General features: G+C 41.3%; 1 protein-coding gene across 13 annotated transcripts in view; it reads left to right on the top strand.

Moving 5' to 3' along the window:
* The window catches only part of PTPRM (protein tyrosine phosphatase, receptor type M), a 742,666-nt gene that overhangs the window by 460,934 nt on the left and 261,948 nt on the right, over positions 1-19,784 (top strand). The gene's annotated exons all lie outside the window — the stretch shown is intronic.

Here is a 19,784-nt window from a genome sequence, read left to right as displayed (position 1 = left end):
ATGCAGTAATGTGTGTATGTCTTATTCCCTCCCTCCCAGTTCTTCCCTCCCCCCCCCCAACAGTTTCACCTATGGTAACCCTAAGATTGGTTTTGCAATCTGTGAGTTTGTTTCCGTTTTATGAATAAGTTTCTTGGAATGGATAAAGATATAGTATGTAGATACAGTGAGATATTACTCAACCATAAAAAAAGAATGAAATCAGAGTTCCCATTGTGGTTCAGTGGTTAACGAATCTGACTAGGAACCATGAGGTTGTGTGTTCGATCCCTGGCCTTGCTCATTGGGTTAAGGACCCGGTGTTGCTGTGGGCTGTGGTGTAGGTCACAGACGCGGCTCGGATCCCTCGTTGCTGTGGCTCTGGCATAGGCCGGCGGCTGCAGCTCCAATTCGACCCCTAGCCTGGGAACCTTCATGTGCCATGGGAAGCAGCCCTAGAAAAGGCAAAAAGACAAAAAAAAAAAAAAAAAAAAAAATGAAATCATGCCATTTGCAGCAACATGGCTAGACCTAGAGATTATCAAACTGAGTGAAGTAAGTCGGACAGAGAAAGACAAATATCATATGATATCACTTATATATGGAATCTAATTTTAAAAATGATACAAAAGTCTCTTTTTTATCTTTTATTCATATTTTTTTTCCAACTGTACAGCATGGTGACCCAGTTACACTTACATGTATACTAAAAGACTCATTTTATGAGTTATGCTTAAAAAGCAATTTGTGAGTAGTTTCTGTTCCTAAGAATCAGGGTTGAAATCTTAAAATGTAGGAGTTCCCATCCTGGCTCAGCAGAAGTGCATCTGACTAATATCCATGAGGTTTAGTGGGTTAACGATCTGATCGATCTGATCTGCCGTTGCCCTGAGCTGTGGTGTAGGTTGCAGATGCAGCTCAGATCCCAAGTTGCTGTGGCTGTGGCGTAGGCCTGTAGCTACAGCTCCAATTCAACCACTAGCCTGGGGACCTCCATATGCTGTGGGTTCTGCCCTAAAAAGACAAAAAAAAAAAAAAAAAAAAAAAAAAAAGACAAGCTGTATAGGAGCTTCATTGTATTATAAACGGGGACGAGCTAAGAGCCTGAGGCATGGAAGACATATTTTGCCTTTTTAAAGGCTGTGTCCTAGGTAAGAACCGTTTCAAATGAGATAGGAAACATTTCTTGTTAATAAAAGGCAAGCATAAATGGTTTATTCATCCAAAACCCTTCTGATTTAAAAACAGAAAGACTTATATAACAACTGCAGTTTCATATATAAGTCGACTTTGTTTATTTCTATATAAAAAGTCCAGATTTTTATTAAATGGATTTTGCCTTAAATTCATGATCCCTAGTAGACTGGAAGTGTGTGCTACTCTCATTTACTCCTGTCATTTTCCCCTGCTGTTGCTTTGCTTTATGTGGTTAAATAGCAAACATGTACTGATATGAAAGCCTTGTTGTTAACTTCTGATATTTCCTGATTTACTCAAATTACTCATCAAACATTCTTTAGTAACAAATGAGACAGCAAATTAAAAGTGCATCACAGGATGCTATTGTCCTTTGAAAAAATCCATGCTTAGTCTTAGAGGAAAGTGAAGGACAAATGTTCACTCCACTGAGGATAAATAGGCAGTAAAGCAATGTATTTATTTTGGGAAAATGTATTAAACTTCCCAAACATGTTCTGTTTTATCCTGGAGTCGTGCGGACTCCTTGAAGGCCTTCCTTCATGCCCCTCACTGGGTGTCCCACAGCACTCTCTGTTAAAGGCACTCAGCACAGGAGTGTCAGGGAGTCTGTGGTACCTGCCCTGGAACAGTGACAGTAACCTTTTGGCAGTGAAAGGAAAGAAAGAGATCATCAGTACTAATGAAAGGAAGAAGATAATCATGCATTTTGTTCTAAGAAGCTTCCTGGTGTAGGAGTTACAGTTGTTGGCATATGGTAGACTGTGGTCTAAAAGTTTGATGTTAGGAACTATGGACCAGGTCCTTTTTAAAAAATTTTTTCAAGCTGCAGCAAAGCCTGTTATTGGCTCTCATTTCTAAGTCCAGGAAAGACATTGTCACTCTATAGGCACCACCTCTTTAGACACCCATTCTCTTCTTCATGCAAGGAGCCTTTGAGTATTTCAATGTTATAGGGTTCTTGAAAGGATTAAATAAGGTAATAGTTTTCAATACTTCAAACCTTGCTTCTCACACACACTGAATGCTCCATAGGTGTCTTCTTGCTTTTCGTGGTTTGTGTTGTTTCTTTTCCTATGACCTAGTGTTTTTTTGTCTCAGTCCCTTCAAATCTGATCTCATGAACCTCTAATTTGATATGAAATATAAATGAGGAGGGAAGGACTGGGGGTTTGGGAGTGGCATATGCACACTGAGCTATATGGAATGATTGGCCAGTGGGGACTTGTTGTGTAGCACAGAGAATTTTACCCAATATTATGTGATGGTCTATATGGGAGAAAATCCGAAAAAGAATGGATATGTGTACATGTATAACTGAGTCACTTTGTTGTACAGCAGGAATTATCACAACATTGTAAATCAACTATACGTCCATAAAACTAAAAAATGGGGAAAAAAAAGAATTTAACAATTGTCTCCATCAAGAAAAATCCTAAAGAGAATTTCTTTAAATTCTGATAGCTCTGCTGAATTTTAAAATGTGGTTGCCTCTGGCTACCCTTTTATTTATGCATGTGCAAGTTTTGAAGAATCAGTAGCGTAAATACATAATGAACTCTCATCCACCCCCAGTTCTACAACAGCTCTTTAAGAACGTCAGGCGTTTCCCTTTTGACCCCTGAGCTATGAGCTAATTATGGTTTTTATGAGCCTTATTGAATAAAGCATAAAACAAAAGGAGGGGTTCCCATCACTGCTCAGCGATAATGAACTTGACTAGTATCCATGAGGATATGGGTTCCATCCCTGGCTCCGCTCAGTGGGTTAAGGATCTGGCATTGCCGTGAGCTGTGATGTAGGTCAGAGATGTGGCTCAAAACCTGTGTTGCTGTGGCTGTGGTATAGACTGGCAGCTGAAGCTCTGATTCGACCCCTAGCTTGGCAACTTCCATATACTGCAAGTTATGACCTTAAAAAACCCATCTTCTATTTAGAACCACTCAAAGGTAAAGTTTGCTCTAGGCTGTATCAGAACAGTGGGTGAAACAGGTAACTCACTTCCTGTTCACCCTCAAAGAATCTGCTGCTTCTTGTACTTTCTTAAAAGAAAGGTAATGGTGAGTCAGGTACCATTTTATAACCATTATGATTATATTAGAATTTATTCTCCAGATTCTAAAAATTATCCTTTTAATAGGAACAGTTTTGTCCAAAAGTTTGATCTTCACCCAGAGGAGGCAGTTAAATAATGGCTTGTAAATATTCTTTCTATTATTTATCCATAAAGAAGTTTATCTCTTTATATTACTTTCTTCCTAGATGACAATATTATTTTGAGAAAGGAAACACTGTAGTCTAAAACCTCCCAAAGCAGAGTTTACATTAAGATCCAAAGATTCTGTAATATAAACTTAAAAGTAGCTTCATTTTAGGTTAATCTATTATAAATCAATGTATAATTTCTAGGTCTAAACAATGCTTTGCTCTAAATTAATTAGAAACTACTTAATTAATTAACACTCAAGATCATTATGACCTAAAATACAAGACAGTCTCAGGTATCATGTGTAGTCTTTTAGGTAGGTAGAATCAGCTTTTCCCTCCTTTGGCACAGGTAGGTAACAACTCTAATATTCAAATAATTACTCTGATTGTGCATCACATAAATTGCAGACCTAACTTTCTAAAATGAGTCCCAGGACACAGAGAAAAAAACATACTCTTCAGAGCAAATAAACCTAGCTTCAAATCCTAGGCTTCTCTATGACTAGCTTTGTGATGATCACAAAGTTCTTAAGGTCTCTGGGATGGGAGAAGGGAAGGGAGACGGAGGCAAGATTGGGCAGCGTTATGCTCCATACCAGGGGTGGGGATGACTCCATTAGGCAGTGGGTAGCCACTCCAGGGAACTGGATAAGCTGATAAGCTGCAGCGGTGGAGGGTGGCTTAGTGGTGGAGAGACAGGTGTGGTAGAGGACGTATGGCCTAGACCATGCTTGCCCTGCCAGGGCACCTTTTCATGGGGCCTGGTTAAGATATCACTGACTGTTAGGGAAGAGGTCCTATAAATGCCAGGTGCTAATTTTCATTAGAAACAGAACTTAGGGGAACCAAACACATTATTTTTCTAAAAAGAAAAAAAGAGACTGTATTGCCTAATTAAAGTGATTGGTGATATTAACTGTTTCAAATATCATTACAGTGAATACTGGGAAACCCGGAATTGAAAAACTATCTCAGCAAAGAGTCTCTGAAAATTTACTGGAAATTGCTAATTGTGTGAAATTTTTAAATCCCAATTTCCATAAGGAATAAACATTCAGTATATCAGTCCCTCTTGCTCAGAAGAACCCCTGGATCTTTCTGTTTTTGCTTTTCTCTACCTTCTTTTTCCTGTACCACCCTAACCCATCTGCCCTGAACGTATGCTTAGCACTTTGGAGATGATTATTATATGTCCTGGGGTGTGTTTGCAATTCCAGTAAATGGGTGAGGTGGTGTCTTCACTTACTGAAGCCAGATCGTAAATGCTTCCCTTGGTCTAGAAGGAATGAATGTTCTGGGACATTTAGTGGATGAGCATGACCAACTCTTGGCTGGGGGGCAAGGAGGACTCAAGCTTTTGATCACACTGTTTCTCATTTTTCTCATTCCTATGCTCAAAGGAACCCATGCTTGTCTCTACAAAGATAAATGTCTAAGGTTGGAACTACAGATTACCTGAAAGCCCTGGAGTGTCATTTACAGTGGAGGCCATACATTATACATGACTGCCTCCCTGCTGAGCACCTCCCACCACACTGACCAGAGCCCAGAAGCCATCCATCAGGGTGAGGGGGGGAGACATAACAGTTGAACTCATTTTCCATTGACAACAGAGAAAGTTAACCTGCTGTTTCCTCCCCCATCTATCTGGACCCTCTGTAAATGTTAACGGTGAAATCATTTAAAAGCCAACTCAACTGTAAACCCAAAGCACCAAAAGATTGCAAACACCTTGAAGTGAACAACTTATCGCCTGAGTTAAAAAGCTCAGTGCTGCAATGCCACTAAGCCCTCAGCAACTGCGGGGTCTTCCTAATCACCACTATTGATTCCTGGGAGCTTGAGGGATGAATTTCTAGGGATGTTGTGAACTAAGACTGATAGCCTTTGGGAGAATCTTGGAAATTTTGACAAAGACTAACAGATCAGACTATAGATGGCTCAATCTCTTTTTTCAAGTGTTTTAATCACATAAATACATGAGAAAAGATTACAAGTTGGAAGAGGCCAAGTCATTCATAGAGCATGCTGACACTGAATGCTAATCCAGGTGCTCTGAGAGCTGTGGCCCTTGGGAGCCAAGAGCCTCCTGGAGAGTACCTGACCTCTTCCCTCAGGCACCTCAGGATCCTTTTGGGGGCGAGCATAACCATGTCAAGAACACTGGTTTTGTCATTGTCTTCTTTGGAACATCTTCTCAACCAGCACCTCTACGTATATACAATGTAATTGTTTATGATGGGAACACCAAAGCACAGGAAAATGCTGATAGCCTCCTATTTCGTCAAAACTTATTTTACTGAGTATATGTGACTTTATGCTTGTGATGGTTACCTCTGTTTGGTTTTCAGATCCTTATTTTAATTTACACTCAGTTCTTCAACCTGTAAGCTAGTAGAACAACTGGGGAGCAGTGTTAGTTTTTTCCATATCATCCTATCTCTTTTGAGTTGTTCTCTAATTGTGTCCTTTTTTTTTTTTTCTTTTTTTTCCACTTCTCTGCATATACCTAGTAGTGTTTTCCTATCCAATGCCGGTGTACTTTCTGCTCAGTGAGAAAGAATAAGAGCTCTCTGAAGTTATCTATCTCTAGTTAAAATTCTTGCCCTTTATATCATGGCAAAGTGTATAGGAAATACCAGGGGTGACATTTGGCTGTTATTCATTTATTCTTAATTTGTTCACCAAATTATCTCTTGAGCACTTTTATGTTGGAGACACTGTGCCAGATGATCAAGCTGTACTGAAAAGTCCAGGGTACACAGAGAACCTATGACAGAAGAATGGAATCCCCACAGAGGATCAAGTTGTGCAGTAGGCTAGAACATGAAGGGGAAGTAGGAAGTGGCCCCTCCAGGGCCGGCAGGCGGGTGTGGGTCCCCAGAGAAAGAACAGCCTATATAAAAGCCTAGGATCAGAGAAACCACAGAGATGTTGGCAGTGGTCATCCCAGTAAATACAATTAAAACGACACACATAGGAAATGAAGTTTGACCAGCACTCAAGAGTATTAATTAGATTTATGAATTTAATGCTGAAAGTGAGCATTTTCCAAGGCTAATCATTATGTAAAATGTATGTAAATGTAATAGGAAATGCAAAATGACCACAAAATGATTTCCGTAATTTAGTTTCTGAATATCATTCAGTACCTCAAACCTAATTAAGTGTGCAGTAAATGTTTATGGAATTGAATCTCATCTTTTCCTTGTGAGAAAAAGTAATTATCACCAAAACCTTTACAGAGAAGCTGAAAGTCTAAAACCTCCTTTTAACTTGTTGTCTATATAAGGAGGATGCAAGGTCTTAAATTTATATCATCATCTCTAAATAAAAGTTAAATACCATGACTCTTCCATAGAGTGCAGAAACATATACAAAAAAAAAAAAAAAGCCTACCTTTACCCTTGAATCATTTCTTTTTTAAAACGAGGAGAAAAATTCAGGACTACTTCAAGTAAGCCCTTGCTGCAAATTCAGATTTCATGAGGAAGGTCACTATAACTTTACACACCTCTTCTGACCTCTTTGAAACTCTTCCTGCTTCTCACCTCTCAGGGTTACAGACACCGCGCCTTTCTCCTTTACTTTCCATCCTCCCCATAGGTGGGGAAGGAGGCTAGGAGGTGGACTAAGTGCCCAAAAGGGCATCACCTGTACTGTGATGGATGGTAACTAGACTGGGGAGGCGGTCCCTCATTAGCACATGTGGATGTTGCATTATCATCTGTACACTTAAAATTTCTATTTTAAAAAAGAACCAGGAACCACTGAAACTATTACAAAGAGTTCTTATCAAAATCAAAGAAAAATATAATGAAAGCTAAACAATTAATAACTAGTTAATTAATGAAAAGAAAGGAACACTCCTGTGGACCGGAAGACTTGGGTTTGCCTCTGGGCCATGTTGTTCACTATTGTGTGACCTTGGGCCATCCTGTGGACTCGGAGCCTTTCTCTAACTCTGAAGTTGGGGTACAGTACATCACTCATTTCACAGAGTCATCCCGAGGCTTAACACAGGTGAAAATTATTTGTAAACCAAAATGCTAAAAAAATGCAAAACTGTAATATCAGGGTTTGTTTAACAAAACATGTTGACTAGATTGCTATTTAGTTTTTATGCCTTTATTCCTTGCTTTTGGTAACATGCTTAAAATTTCTAATCATGACTGTCCTTTAACTTTTTTTTTTTTGTCTTTTTGTCTTTTTAGGGCTGCACCCATGGCATAAGGAGGTTCCCAGGCTAGGGGTTCAGTCGGAGCTGTAGCCGCCAGTCTACACTACAGCCACAGCCACACAGGATCCAAGCCGCATCTGTGACCTACACCACAGCTCACGGCAACGCCAGATCCTTGACCCGCTGAGTGAGGCCAGGGATCGAACCCACAACCTCACGGTTCCTAGTCGGATTCGTTTCCACTGCACCACGATGGGAACTCCTGTCCTTTAACTTTTATGCCAATATACCATCATTATCACTTAAATAGGATCCATGTTCTAAAGGAAACCCCCCTGCTTTGACAATAATTTTATGGTCGTTGTAAGAAATGTGTGCAGTCATTCTATAAAATCTTCTACAAGTTTTAGAAGACTTGTTCTTCCATCAAAGCACCACAGTGATGAGACAGCATCGTTGGTTGTAGTAGTTACGAATAATGGCTCTTTCCTGGGAATGACGCTGCAGAGAGAGGAGTTCAGAATCATTAGCTATGAGACCAGCCACAGCGCTGAGTTTTGTGATGCGGGCTTTCCGTTCTGGTGCTTATTTGCCCTGTAATCCTGGGTACAACTTTTCTGCCTCATTCTTCTCCTCAATTAAATGTGAGTAATAACATCTACCTCAGAGGGCGGCCAGGAGGTTAATGACAGTAAGCAAAGCACTCAGAATGCATCTAACGCAGACATTATCTGCTTAATATAGAGAGGACTTTTCTTCTTTATTGTTGATGCTATTCTGGTCTGTAATGGTGACAGTCACTTGTAGATGATATGGTAGCCCCTTTTCTTATGCCTGCATCTTAGGATATTTTCTAAGTCCTGGTATAATATTCCTGACCCTCAGTTATTATGGTATAATATTATGACCTGAATAGGAAAAATAATTACTATAATAAAAAATGAGTTCCTGTTGTGGCTCAGTGAGTTAGGAACCCGACATAGTATGTACGAGGATGCAGGTTCCATCCCTGGCCTCGCGCAGTGGGTTAAGGATCTGGCATTGCTGCAAGCTGCAGTGTAGGTCACAGATGCATCTTGGAATTGGCATTGCTGTGGCTATGGTGTAGGCTGGCAGCTTCAGCTCCAATTCGAACCCTAGCCCAGAAACTTCCATATGTCACAGAGATGGCCCTAAAAAGAAAAAATAAATAAATAAATAAAAATGAATAATTTTCGTTACTTGGATTGAGTAGCAGTAATGTGTCAGGCTCATGCTTGGTCCTTTGTAAAATGATTGCTAGTTGTCCAGAGCAGATTTTCTGGGCAGATGCCAGAAAGCATCTTTATCTGGGTGGAGGCACAGATAAAGGGACTGAGGTTTTGGGAGGGTTGGGGTGGGCTCACAGCTGTGCTCTTTCTGTGCAGCAGTATGTGGCCTGCAAGGCCCCCTGACCCGTCAGGAGCCTGCCCCCTCCTAGGAGCCACCCCACCACAAACATAATCCCTGCAGAATCTGTTTGGAACCAAGGCAGTGACAGAATAGCTGTTCCTTTGCAGACATGGGCTATTCTGAAAATTAATATTCTTTCTGTATTGTCTCTTCTACTGTTAAGAAAATGTATCACACCACTGTTTTTAGATTATGATCGTTGGAATCTTTGGGATTTATTGCCAATACTTAATTCTTAAAAGTTAGAGGCAGGGGTTTGGTATTCTTGTTTTCTTCACTGTGGTCTTTAAACTAAACTAAGACTTATTAAATTTTTTTAGTCCAGCCTAACTCCATCAAAATCTGCTCAGTGTTTACCAGCAAAATGTTGAGTGCTTAAATGTTGAGTTAAACATATTGTTTTTAGTGTACTGGATTATTTTGATCAAATTCTTTGGCCTTTGTTTGTTGATATGTACGTTCTTTTTTGTTTCACCCTTCATCTCCAGAGACCAAAGAAAGTTCTTTTGAAATGCTTGGTAATAGTTTTTTGTTTCCTCTTATTTATTGAAGAAATATAAATGATAAGAGCACCTTAAATCTTTCCGGCTAAAGCTTCTCTGGTCACAGCTCTGGAACCCTTTGAAAAGGTCCTCTCTGTTGCTAAAATTGTTGAAGGAAAGGAGCTCTAAATATCCAACATCCAACCTAGAATTTTCCTTTTTTGTTCATGTACACATAATCGCAGGGGGCAACATGTCCTTTAATGGTAAAACTGCAGTTTTATATTCCTACATTGGCTTGGCTTTTCTAGGCTTATTGGAGCTGAATTGCAGCAGTGTGTGTTCACAAAGGGTGCCACATCCCTTATTACCACCCTTCTCCCACCTGATGTTAGGTGAATTTTATTGTATTAAAAAATGATACGCTGGGTTCCTTTCCTGCCAGGAAACAAAGATCATTTTTATTAAAGTTGCTTTGAGGATGACAACGTCAGTCATCTCTTTGAAAATTCATTTTGGAAACTAAGTTTGTTCTTCCAGAACTCTTCAAAAGAAGCTTTACAAATGGCAGGGGAAGGTAATAATAATAAAGTAGATGGATTTGAGCCTTTATACAGTGAAACTTAATTTATCTTTCAAACGCCATTGCAAACTTGCTCTTGTGCATGAAAATATACTGCCCGCTTTCCTTGCCCATGTCTCAGATTTTCTTTGTCCGCAACGTAATACCCTCTGGAGGATTCTGTGTATGAGATCAGCCCCAGGGCCGCCAGGGCGAGTGCACAGTCCACACTCAGGCCGTCTGTGGAGAAGGCAGGGCTGGAGGCCGCCTGTGGGCTGGGAAGGCGACAAGGGACTCTCAGCACCAGTTCTACCACCACCACCCCAAGACGGACCCAGCACACCTGCAACATTTTGATTTGAGCTTAATGAGTAAGAGGGATCACAAATGAAATCGTGAAATTGGGAAATTTGGATCTGGCAACCTGCAGAGTGACCACAGAAAAGAGAGAAAGTAGTTCCCAATTTGCCTCCCGGTGCCAGGGCCAGGGAGAGGGAGCAGAGACAGACCCTGCAGGTTCCGGGCCTCCATCCCCACCCAGCAATCAAGAGCAGAGGTTCCTCCCTCAGGGATCACAAGGGCAGGAGTCAAGATGGCCAGTCTTGCTGTCACACCTACTATGTCCTTCTGCCAGGAGCTGAGCAGTACGGAAGCTGTGAGAGCACCCTGCCACTCCCGGGGCTCCCCTGGGGGGACTTGAGGGTCTCCTGGGGCAGGCCCGCTGGGACCTGGGAAGGCATCTGAGCCAGAGCCTGGCCGTGACACACAGGCTTCTGTCCTGTTGAGGAAGGGGCCTCACGGGGCTTGGAGCTGTGGCAGGCTGGCTCAGGTCGATCTGATGGCAAGGCTCCTTGCAACTTCACTGGGGCTTTGTTGGCTCAGGTGATTGCAGTGAATGGAGATTGTGTTGGGAATCCAAAGTCATCCAGAGTTCACTTGTGGTACAGTGGAGTCAAGGATCCAGTGTTGTTGCTTCAGCAGCTTGGGATGCAAATGTGGCGCAGGTTCGATCCCTGGCCCTGGAACCTCCACATGCCGTAGGCACAGCCAAAAAAAAAAAAAAAGACATTAACTTTTTTGTTTGTTATCATTGCTTTATCTCTAATTTGAGGAGAGAGTTGGTGACTCTAGGTAGCACAAGACAGTCTTCCATGTCACCAGCAAAAGAAGCATTTGGACACAAGGTCCCGGCCAGGTGTCCTCAGGGAGACGGATGTCACAGAGATTTTGATGTAGACACTGACTCTCTGCTGTGCCATCTTCCACTTTGTACAAACCTCTATCAGCGTCTCACCCCAGTTCCTTGTCAGAGGGACCTGTTTCTAACACCCCATCTTCTCTAGGATGGGGACAGTCTGTGCCTCCTTCCTCCTTTCATTCTTCCCTTGTGCTGAGCACAGGGCTTGACGTGTGACAGGTACCCTGGAAAGGCAGAGGGACCATGAATGAAATAGCTTTCTTCTCATTTGATGATGTTGCAACTTGCCTGATCTTAGACCAGGGGTTATAGAACATCAGAGCTTGAAAAGACCTTAATGGTCGGGGAGGATTTAGGGGCAGAGCTGGACCCAGTTGCCTGGGTGCGAGGCCTCCCAGTTCACTGTGCTCTCAGCAGCACCCCCGTTAAAGCCCCTCCCTTCCAGACGAGGCATTTGTATTCCAGCTCCCCTGGCCAGCACTGGTGCTGCCTATAGGGACTAAAAGATTCTGATTGACTATCATACAAACGTACAATAATGAAGGTAGTTAATGTGGCTTAGATAGTGGCTTGGATGTTTCTAGTTTATTCAAATCACTAGAGCTAGTAAGAAAAACAAGCTTTAAAAATAGTAACTGACAAAGACAAATATATGATCTCCTTTGTGAAATCTAAAAAAATGATACAAATGAACTTATTTACAAAACAGAAACAGGCTCACAGACATAAAAAACAAACTTATGGTTGTCAAAGGGGTAGTGGAGGTAGGATGGGGAGATAAATTAGGAGTTTGGGTCTAACAGATACACACTACTATATACAAAACAGGTAAACAACAACAGACCTAATATATAGCACCAGGAACTATACTCAGTATCTTGTAATAACCTATAATGTGAAAGAATCTGAAAAAAGAGTATGTATATAGACTACATTATATATGTATAACTGAACCACTGTGTCTGCATCTGAAACTCACACGATATTGTAAATTAAACTACGCCTCAATTAAAAAAAATAGTAGCTGACTTTATTATGTTTGTAGTCACATGTTTGTTATGCAGTTGTGGTGATTATGTTATAAGTGAAGTGAAATGTGCAAAGGAAAAGGTTTTCTTTCACTTGTTAAAAGGGGGAGAACTCACTCTGAAAGATGCTCCACCTCAGACGCATTTACTTGAAATCCGGTGCCTGTTGTCAAGATTGATAACACATAGCCTTGTACACAGCTTCTCAGCCTGTGTCTTATGTTCTGGTTGTCCTTTTATTTATTATCCCAAACCTCCCTAACGAAAGGATTTTTTTCTTCCTGCTCTTTGTTCCCAATAGGGAACTGTAATTGAGTTCGTATTGCTCGCCCAGCCTTTCAGCTGTAATTAATATTTCATGATATCAGATTTTATCACTAACCAGCAAAGCAGCAAGGCATGGACCTCATACACCAGCGTGCTTACACATGCACACACACCTGCACATACACACACATGCACACACATGCAGATCAGTAGTCACTTAGGGAGGCCAGGAAAGCTCCTTACAATGAATTATGGCTGAGAGAGCATCAGTTGTATTTGCAGTGCCCTGAAACTATTCCACGCCAATGGATGGCTACTCTAGAGCAAAGCTGGACCGAGAGAAGTTAAAGTTGCCCACATAGAATATTCAACCCCGTGGATCAGTTAATGCTGTATGGTGTGTTACTCGGCAGTCTCATTTGTGAGTTAATGAGCAGGTCAGCTGCTTCTCAGCTCAGTGTTACATGCATCCCAGTGATGATGACAAACGTTGTTGAACACATTGAACTGACCTTTTTAGAGTTTAGGGAAAGGATATTACTGGGAAAAGAATAGGAAGAAAATTAATCTATGTTATTGCATCACTAAAGCTGAACTACACATTTATTTTACATGCTTTGTATATAATTTTCCCTCACCCCCCAAAAAAGCTAATCTTCAAGAAGATATTAATACCAGATTCGATACTTTTTTGAGAGAGAATAGATGTCTTTACCAAAAATTGCAAATCAGGGTAAACGTCACTACTAGGTACCATGAAATGAGCAATATTCTAAGTCCTTGCAAGGATCAGAAGCGCCAACTTTTAAGGGATTAGCAGAGCCAACAGTGAAATGGATCAGTGCTTTTCTCCTCTCGCCTCTTCTCCTTGGCCCTCATTCTGCTGGCCAGCTGGATAACCCTCCCATATTTTATGCTGATAAGAAACAGAATAAGTGGATAAGAAAAACGGACTTATAATCAAGGATTTAATCATGAAATGAATTAAGACGCCAATTTTAAAGCCAATCTCAAATCCGCAGCTAGGGTCCTCTCAAAGTCTTCAGCGTTGGAAAAGGCCAAAAACATTTTATCTCATTTGAACTTTCAAGTTTAATAAAAGCACATGAAAGAGGTTCAGATGTTCTTTTCTCGGTTTTACTTCATGGGCTATTCTATATAAATGCAGATTTCTTATTCTCCTTCTAAAAGCCTTTAGAGTTTTTGTATAGGAAAGCCTAGCATCAATTAAACTGAAATTAAATTCCATTCCATAAGAAAGTTCAGGTGCAGTGATGTCACATTTTTGGCAGATTCATCTTCACGATGGATTGTGCCTTCATACTGCAAACGCCGTAGGAAGGTTTTATGTTACTTTAAATTCCAGGATGGTGGTGGAGGAAGGCTGGGAATACTGTGACTTTAATAAACAAAGAGAGCATGAGTAATACATTAAAAGGATAATAGAATTTTAATTCACCTCACTAAGCTAGAAACTCCTGTTCCATTTTCCATCCTTGAGAATTTGCTTTTTTAGATCATCCTTTTTAGGAGAAAAACATTCAAACCCCGAGATTTTTCAAAGCTGCTTTTGAGATTACAAGTGTGGTTGGAAAGATCTCATGAAAATCATCAGTGGGATGATGTTATTTGTACAAATGAAAAACGCATCAGTCATAACACTGTGTTGAGGTACCATTGACCTGGATGCCAGTAATGTGTTAATTTCCATCAGGGAGGCAGCAGCGTGTGGCAACTGGGCAGCAGATAGGATTCAGCCATTTTTCATTAGCACTTGGACTTTGATAAAGGGGAATAGAAAAGAGCTGCTTGACCTTTCAGTGCTTAAATTATTAAAGAGCAAATAGATTTGAGGTCTGGATGCTTGCAAATCTAATTTGTCTTGTGGAACAAGGATGAAAAGACATTTTGGGTTTGAAATTGTGCTAGTCAACCTAGTTCTTCCTTTAATATTAAATCCAAAGGTGAGTAGATGGTAGCCATTAAAAAAGTAATATATCTGAAGTAGAGTGTATAGCATAACATGCCAGCTGGTTAAAATAGAGGCCCATTAAATGATCATTTAATTCTCGAATTTTCATCTGATTCTCATAAAATTGCTGCTTGGAAAAATTAATTGTCTTCATCCATTTCCATTTAGATGCCATTTAAATTACAAAACAGAATTTTCTTTTTCTAAGGAGTGTCAAATATTATATTATTTGAGTTAAATTGGGACAGTGCCTGGCATATAGCAGGTGCTCCGAAAATGTGTGTTGAGTTAACAAGTGAGTAAAGTTGGGAAAAACTAGCAAAGCTGGGGGAAAAGATGAATGGAAAGTGAGAAATGGAGATGAGAGCAGGGTCAAAAAAACATGCAGCTTCTAATTCTCTCCGGTTTTTTTTGTGGGTTATACAGGATAAACTTGCAACCTAACCAGCATTCTCTTATCACAAAACCTTTTTCTTGGTAATTTCCTCTTCCGTTAGCTCTTGGGTAGACAGTAAAAAATACAAACTAAACTTAGCATTACATTTTAGTAAAGGAAGCGTATTAGTCAGTATCAGTATACTTCTTCCTCTTGCCTACCACACGTAGTGTGTATAAAGTAGTAATTGCTTCTGGCTGTGTCATGCTTTCAAAAATAAGTACTTCAAGGCCCACTTCGTTCTAAGTGTCATGAGATACAGAAGTGACTGAATCACAGCCCCTGCCCCCCAGGAACTCACTAGACTTAAAAATATTGATAAAAGACACAAATGACTCAGAGTCTCTACAAAAACATGTTTTGTGAGTTTGGAGCAAAGCAAGAGAACCTCAGCCCCAGGAACAGATGGTAAACCCCTGAGAAAGGAGGTCATGAGAGGGTCTCAGCCTTTTTCCAGGTAGAGTCACCTGCTGAGAGTGATGGCCAACTGCAGCGCGCTGGGGAGAAGAGTATTAAAATAAGCTCGGGACCAGGCCAGGGTGAAGGAATCGAGGAAAAGAGGTTTGCAGCAGGAGAATTCCAGGTCTCTGGAAAGTCCAGAGTGGCTGTGCTCATTTTTCCTCTGGTGGTTAAGAACCAGGAGGACTCTCCCCCAAGGTTGAGAAGTGGGCTCTGTCCTCAGTGCCATTGGTGACAAGGTTCCTGGGAGGGATCAGTAGTTGCAGAGGACACCTGCCAGGTGCTGGCATCACTGAGGAATCCAGGAGGAGGTCCTCCCTGGGAGTCATTACTGACGCGGATACAGAGGAGGAATTGAGGTCAAAGGCATAATTACAATCTGTCACTCCCTCGATGGGCTAAATGAGACTCTCTCCACAATACTCAAAATAAATTGATTATGGCAAGTGAACAGGGTCTGATTTGTGTGGTGGCTGTATCTGCATGAGCGAGTGAACAGGTCCGTATGTGAGATAATTGACGTGGGTACCTTAACCAGGACTTCTTAGCAAGTGATGCTAGTGCTACTATCTGATGATCAGGAGACCACATCTGCTTTTTAATCAGCCGCAGGCCCCAGGCGGAATGGGCACTTCCCCTGTGAACCTCAGTTTTCTCATCAGTAAAATAAGAAAATAAAACCTACATGTGTGAGGCAGCCAGCTTAGCACTTCCCAGATAGAATCATGTCTGCAAATTTTTTTCTTCATGTAAATCTTTATATTTCTACTTTGTCTAGTATACGAGCTTTCCGGAAGTTGTTTTTAAAGTGAAACTTTGAAAATCATGTCCTATAGCCCATAAATCGGAAAAGCTTGCTGATAAAAGAAAGCCAATGTGAAAAATTACTTTCTTGAGTGGAGAATCTCTTTGCAAAGTAGTTAATTATTCTTTGATTTCGGAGTTCCTGTCGTGGCACAGTGGTTAACGAATCCGACTAGGAACCATGAGGTTTCGGGTTCGGTCCCTGCCCTTGCTCAGTGGGTTAACGATCCGGCGTTGCCGTGAGCTGTGGTGTAGGTTACAGACGCGGCTCGGATCCTGCGTTGCTGTGGCTCTGGTGTAGGCCGGTGGCTACAGCTCCAATTCGACCCCTAGCCTGGGAACCTCCATATGCCGCAGCAGCGGCCCAAGAAATACCAAAAAAAAAAAAAAATTATTCTTTGATTTATTCATTTTGTAAGATTTGTTCTTGTATGCTGAATAAAAATTCTGAATAAAAAATATAAAATTCACCTTAGAGATCCATCTAATTCTCTCATTTCATAGAGGAAAAAATAATACCTGAAGGGACATTAATTTAAAACCCAAGTTTTAGGAGAATTAGCATAGAGCCTAGGTGGTTGCATGGGCCACTTTCCTGCCACCAGACGGAAGACACTGTACAACAGTCATGCTTTCTCGATCCTGTTTGCATTTCATGGCACAGATGGTTAACCTTTAGGGATCACCTGTCATCTGCAGTTGTGCTGGTCTTTTACTTTTACTTTTACTTGACCCTTCACTCTTGCTACTCGATGACCTGATATTCAGGTCAGTGCTGCATATCCAATTACACCAGAAGGTAGCAGATTAAAGCACCCTTTCTGTTTTGCCATGGTTTTGTGAGCCAGCAGAAGTGTAGCCATGTGGGGCCTACCAGGGCTGCTGTCATCTGAAGGCTTGGCTGTGTGGCCTGCCACAATGGCCCATGCACAGGGCTGTGGGATGCCCACTGTTGGCTGGGAGCTCTTAAGGACTGAGTTCAAGCAAATTCAGGACTGTGAGACCACTTAGGTGGTGACTGGCTCCTCCCAGGGCTGGAGGTACCTTCTCTGACCAAAGCCTTGGGACTTTTACGCTGTCCATCTGTCTCTTTCTGTTAGTGGCATGCGTCATTAAGTTAGCCAGCCCCCTTCTCGGCGGGAGGAATGTCAGAGGATTTGCAGAGGTGTTTGAATAGCCATATCCGACTATAGATGTAAGACGTCAGGCAGAAGGGGCTTCAGAATCGAAGCCACCTCTGTCTCTGCCTGTGTTCTTCATCCCCTGCTCTGGGAAGGTCCTTCCTAAATTCTTCCTTCTGTGTTGCATCCATTGTGCAGTGAGAATTCTGCCAGACTTGGTGGGACATCTTATAGGACCTATAGAAAGTCTCTGATGTTAGGAAGTGAGTCGTTATTTCTTTTTTAAAAAAAATTTTTATTAGAGTTAATTTAAAGTGTTCTGTCAATTTCTGTTGTACAGCAAAGTGACCCAGTTATACACATGTCCATTCTTTTTCTCACATTATCCTCCATCATGTCCCAGCACAAATGATTAGACATAGTTCCCTGTGCTATACAGCTATACACCACATGCAATAGTTTATGTCTACTAACCCTGGAGTTTGAGAAGGGAGCTATCTCTGTTCTGGGTGCCATTGGTGGCAAGGTTCCTGGGAGGGATCAGGAGTTATTTCTTTTCTTTTCTTCTTTTTAAGTTTACATCCCTGCTCAGAAGGCCCTTTATCATTACACTGTAAAACCAGCTGGCTCCTGTTTATCGAGCAATCATTCTGATATTCTACGACAGTTGATTTGTATTTAGACAGAATCACAGACTGAATGGCAGCTGCATTGCATGGCTGTCTTAGGATGTGCTAAGTGGCTGTCCTTCCAGAAACAGGAGAGTCAATGGGTGCAGAATCAGAGTTTACACGGACAGAAGCTTAAGGAGGGACCCCTCCAGGCCCCCAGAGCGGGAGGAGGGGCATTGATTGACACCAGTCTTCTGTCCTGTTTCCCAGCTTTAATGGCCGCCTGAACTGAGCAGCTTGAGACTTTCAGCATTGCTTGTTGCTCAGGGAGTCATGATACTTTTCTGATAAAGAAAAAAAGAGACATCTCCTGTCAGAAGGACTTTCAGTCTAATCTGGATTCAGTTTTTGAAAGCTATTCTCAAGGTTTAATTTTTCTCAGTATTATAAACTCCCCCTCCCAAAAAAAAAAAAAAAAAAACAGCACAGCACAAAATTCATTATTCTAGGAGTTTCACCATGGCACAGTGGGTTAAGAATCCAACAGCAGCGGCTTGGGTTGCTACAGAGGCATGGGTTTGATCCTTGGCCCAGTACAGTGGGTTAAAGGATCTGGCACAGGTTGCAGCTGAGACTCATATTCAGTCCCGGGCCCAGGAACTTCCATATGCTGCAGGTGCGGTCATAAAATAAATGAGTTCATTATTCTAGTAAATGTATACATCTCAATAAAAAAAAAGAAGTCCATCCCTTTAAGGTTTCTCCAATTCTCCTAACTGGGAACTCACAGACATTGGAAGGGGATAGGGAGGTACCAGGAGACCCAGTCCCATTTAGGGACATCCATCCTCACAGACATCTTCCAAGCACCCTCATTCCCATCTTAAATTTATTTATGGTTCAAGTAGCTCTGTTCATGATTTAGTCTTAGAAACAGCTTGTAACTCCAGGGCCTTGGCTTGTGAAATTCCAATCCTCTCCTCTACTTTTCTAACGTCCTCTTTTTCTACTGACTGAGTATGGTGAAAGGCAAAGGAATGAATATGAGAAAATATGGGATGATACACCTTGGTTAACCTGCATTATCACACATTGTACTCTATGACTTGATAAAACTTCACATGTGTTCATACAGATGTCACCAAAGAAAACAGTATGTTTGCCTGTTTTGATTTGATTTTTTGTTGTTGTTGCCTTTTAGGGCTGCACTTTTGTGGTATATGGAAGTTCCCAGGGTAGGGGTTGAATCAGAGCTACAGCTGCTGGCCTACCCCCCAGCCACAGCAATGCAAGATTCTAGCTATGTCTGTCACCTACACCACAGCTCACGGCAATGCTAGATCCTTAACCCATTAAGTGAGGCCAGGGATGGAACTTGCATCCTCATGAATACTATTCAGGTTCTTAACCCACTGAGCCAGAACAGGAACTCCCTGATTTTGATTTTGACTTTTTAAAATTATTTTTAAAAATTAATTTCATGTTGTACCATAGTGCTTTGATTATGTTTCTATACATTGCCTTTTTTAATAAAGTTAATATAATTTCATTGGTTAGGTAGAATGAGTTTGTTGTCTGCAAATTCATCTTCAATTACACATAAAAAGAACATAATTTTGGTTTCCTGTGCACAGAAACAGCAGAGATGGTTATGTGAAATTTTTTTAATTATGGTGAATTTTATTTTCCTCAATAAATTGTCTTATTTGGGGTGGGAGTTCTGTGGAAGGATATTCAGCAGTTTCTCATCGAGTAAATATTGCTTCTGTGGCCATTACACATTACACAGTTATTGTTGACTGTATCCCATGTGTCCTTTATTGGAGGTATCTGGCGAGTTTGCGCAGTT

This window comes from Sus scrofa, chromosome 6 (assembly GCF_000003025.6).
Source record: "Sus scrofa isolate TJ Tabasco breed Duroc chromosome 6, Sscrofa11.1, whole genome shotgun sequence".
Taxonomy (NCBI): Eukaryota; Metazoa; Chordata; class Mammalia; order Artiodactyla; family Suidae; genus Sus; species Sus scrofa.
The sequence above is the reverse complement of the archived record's forward strand: the minus strand, read 5'-3'. Positions and strand labels throughout refer to the sequence as shown.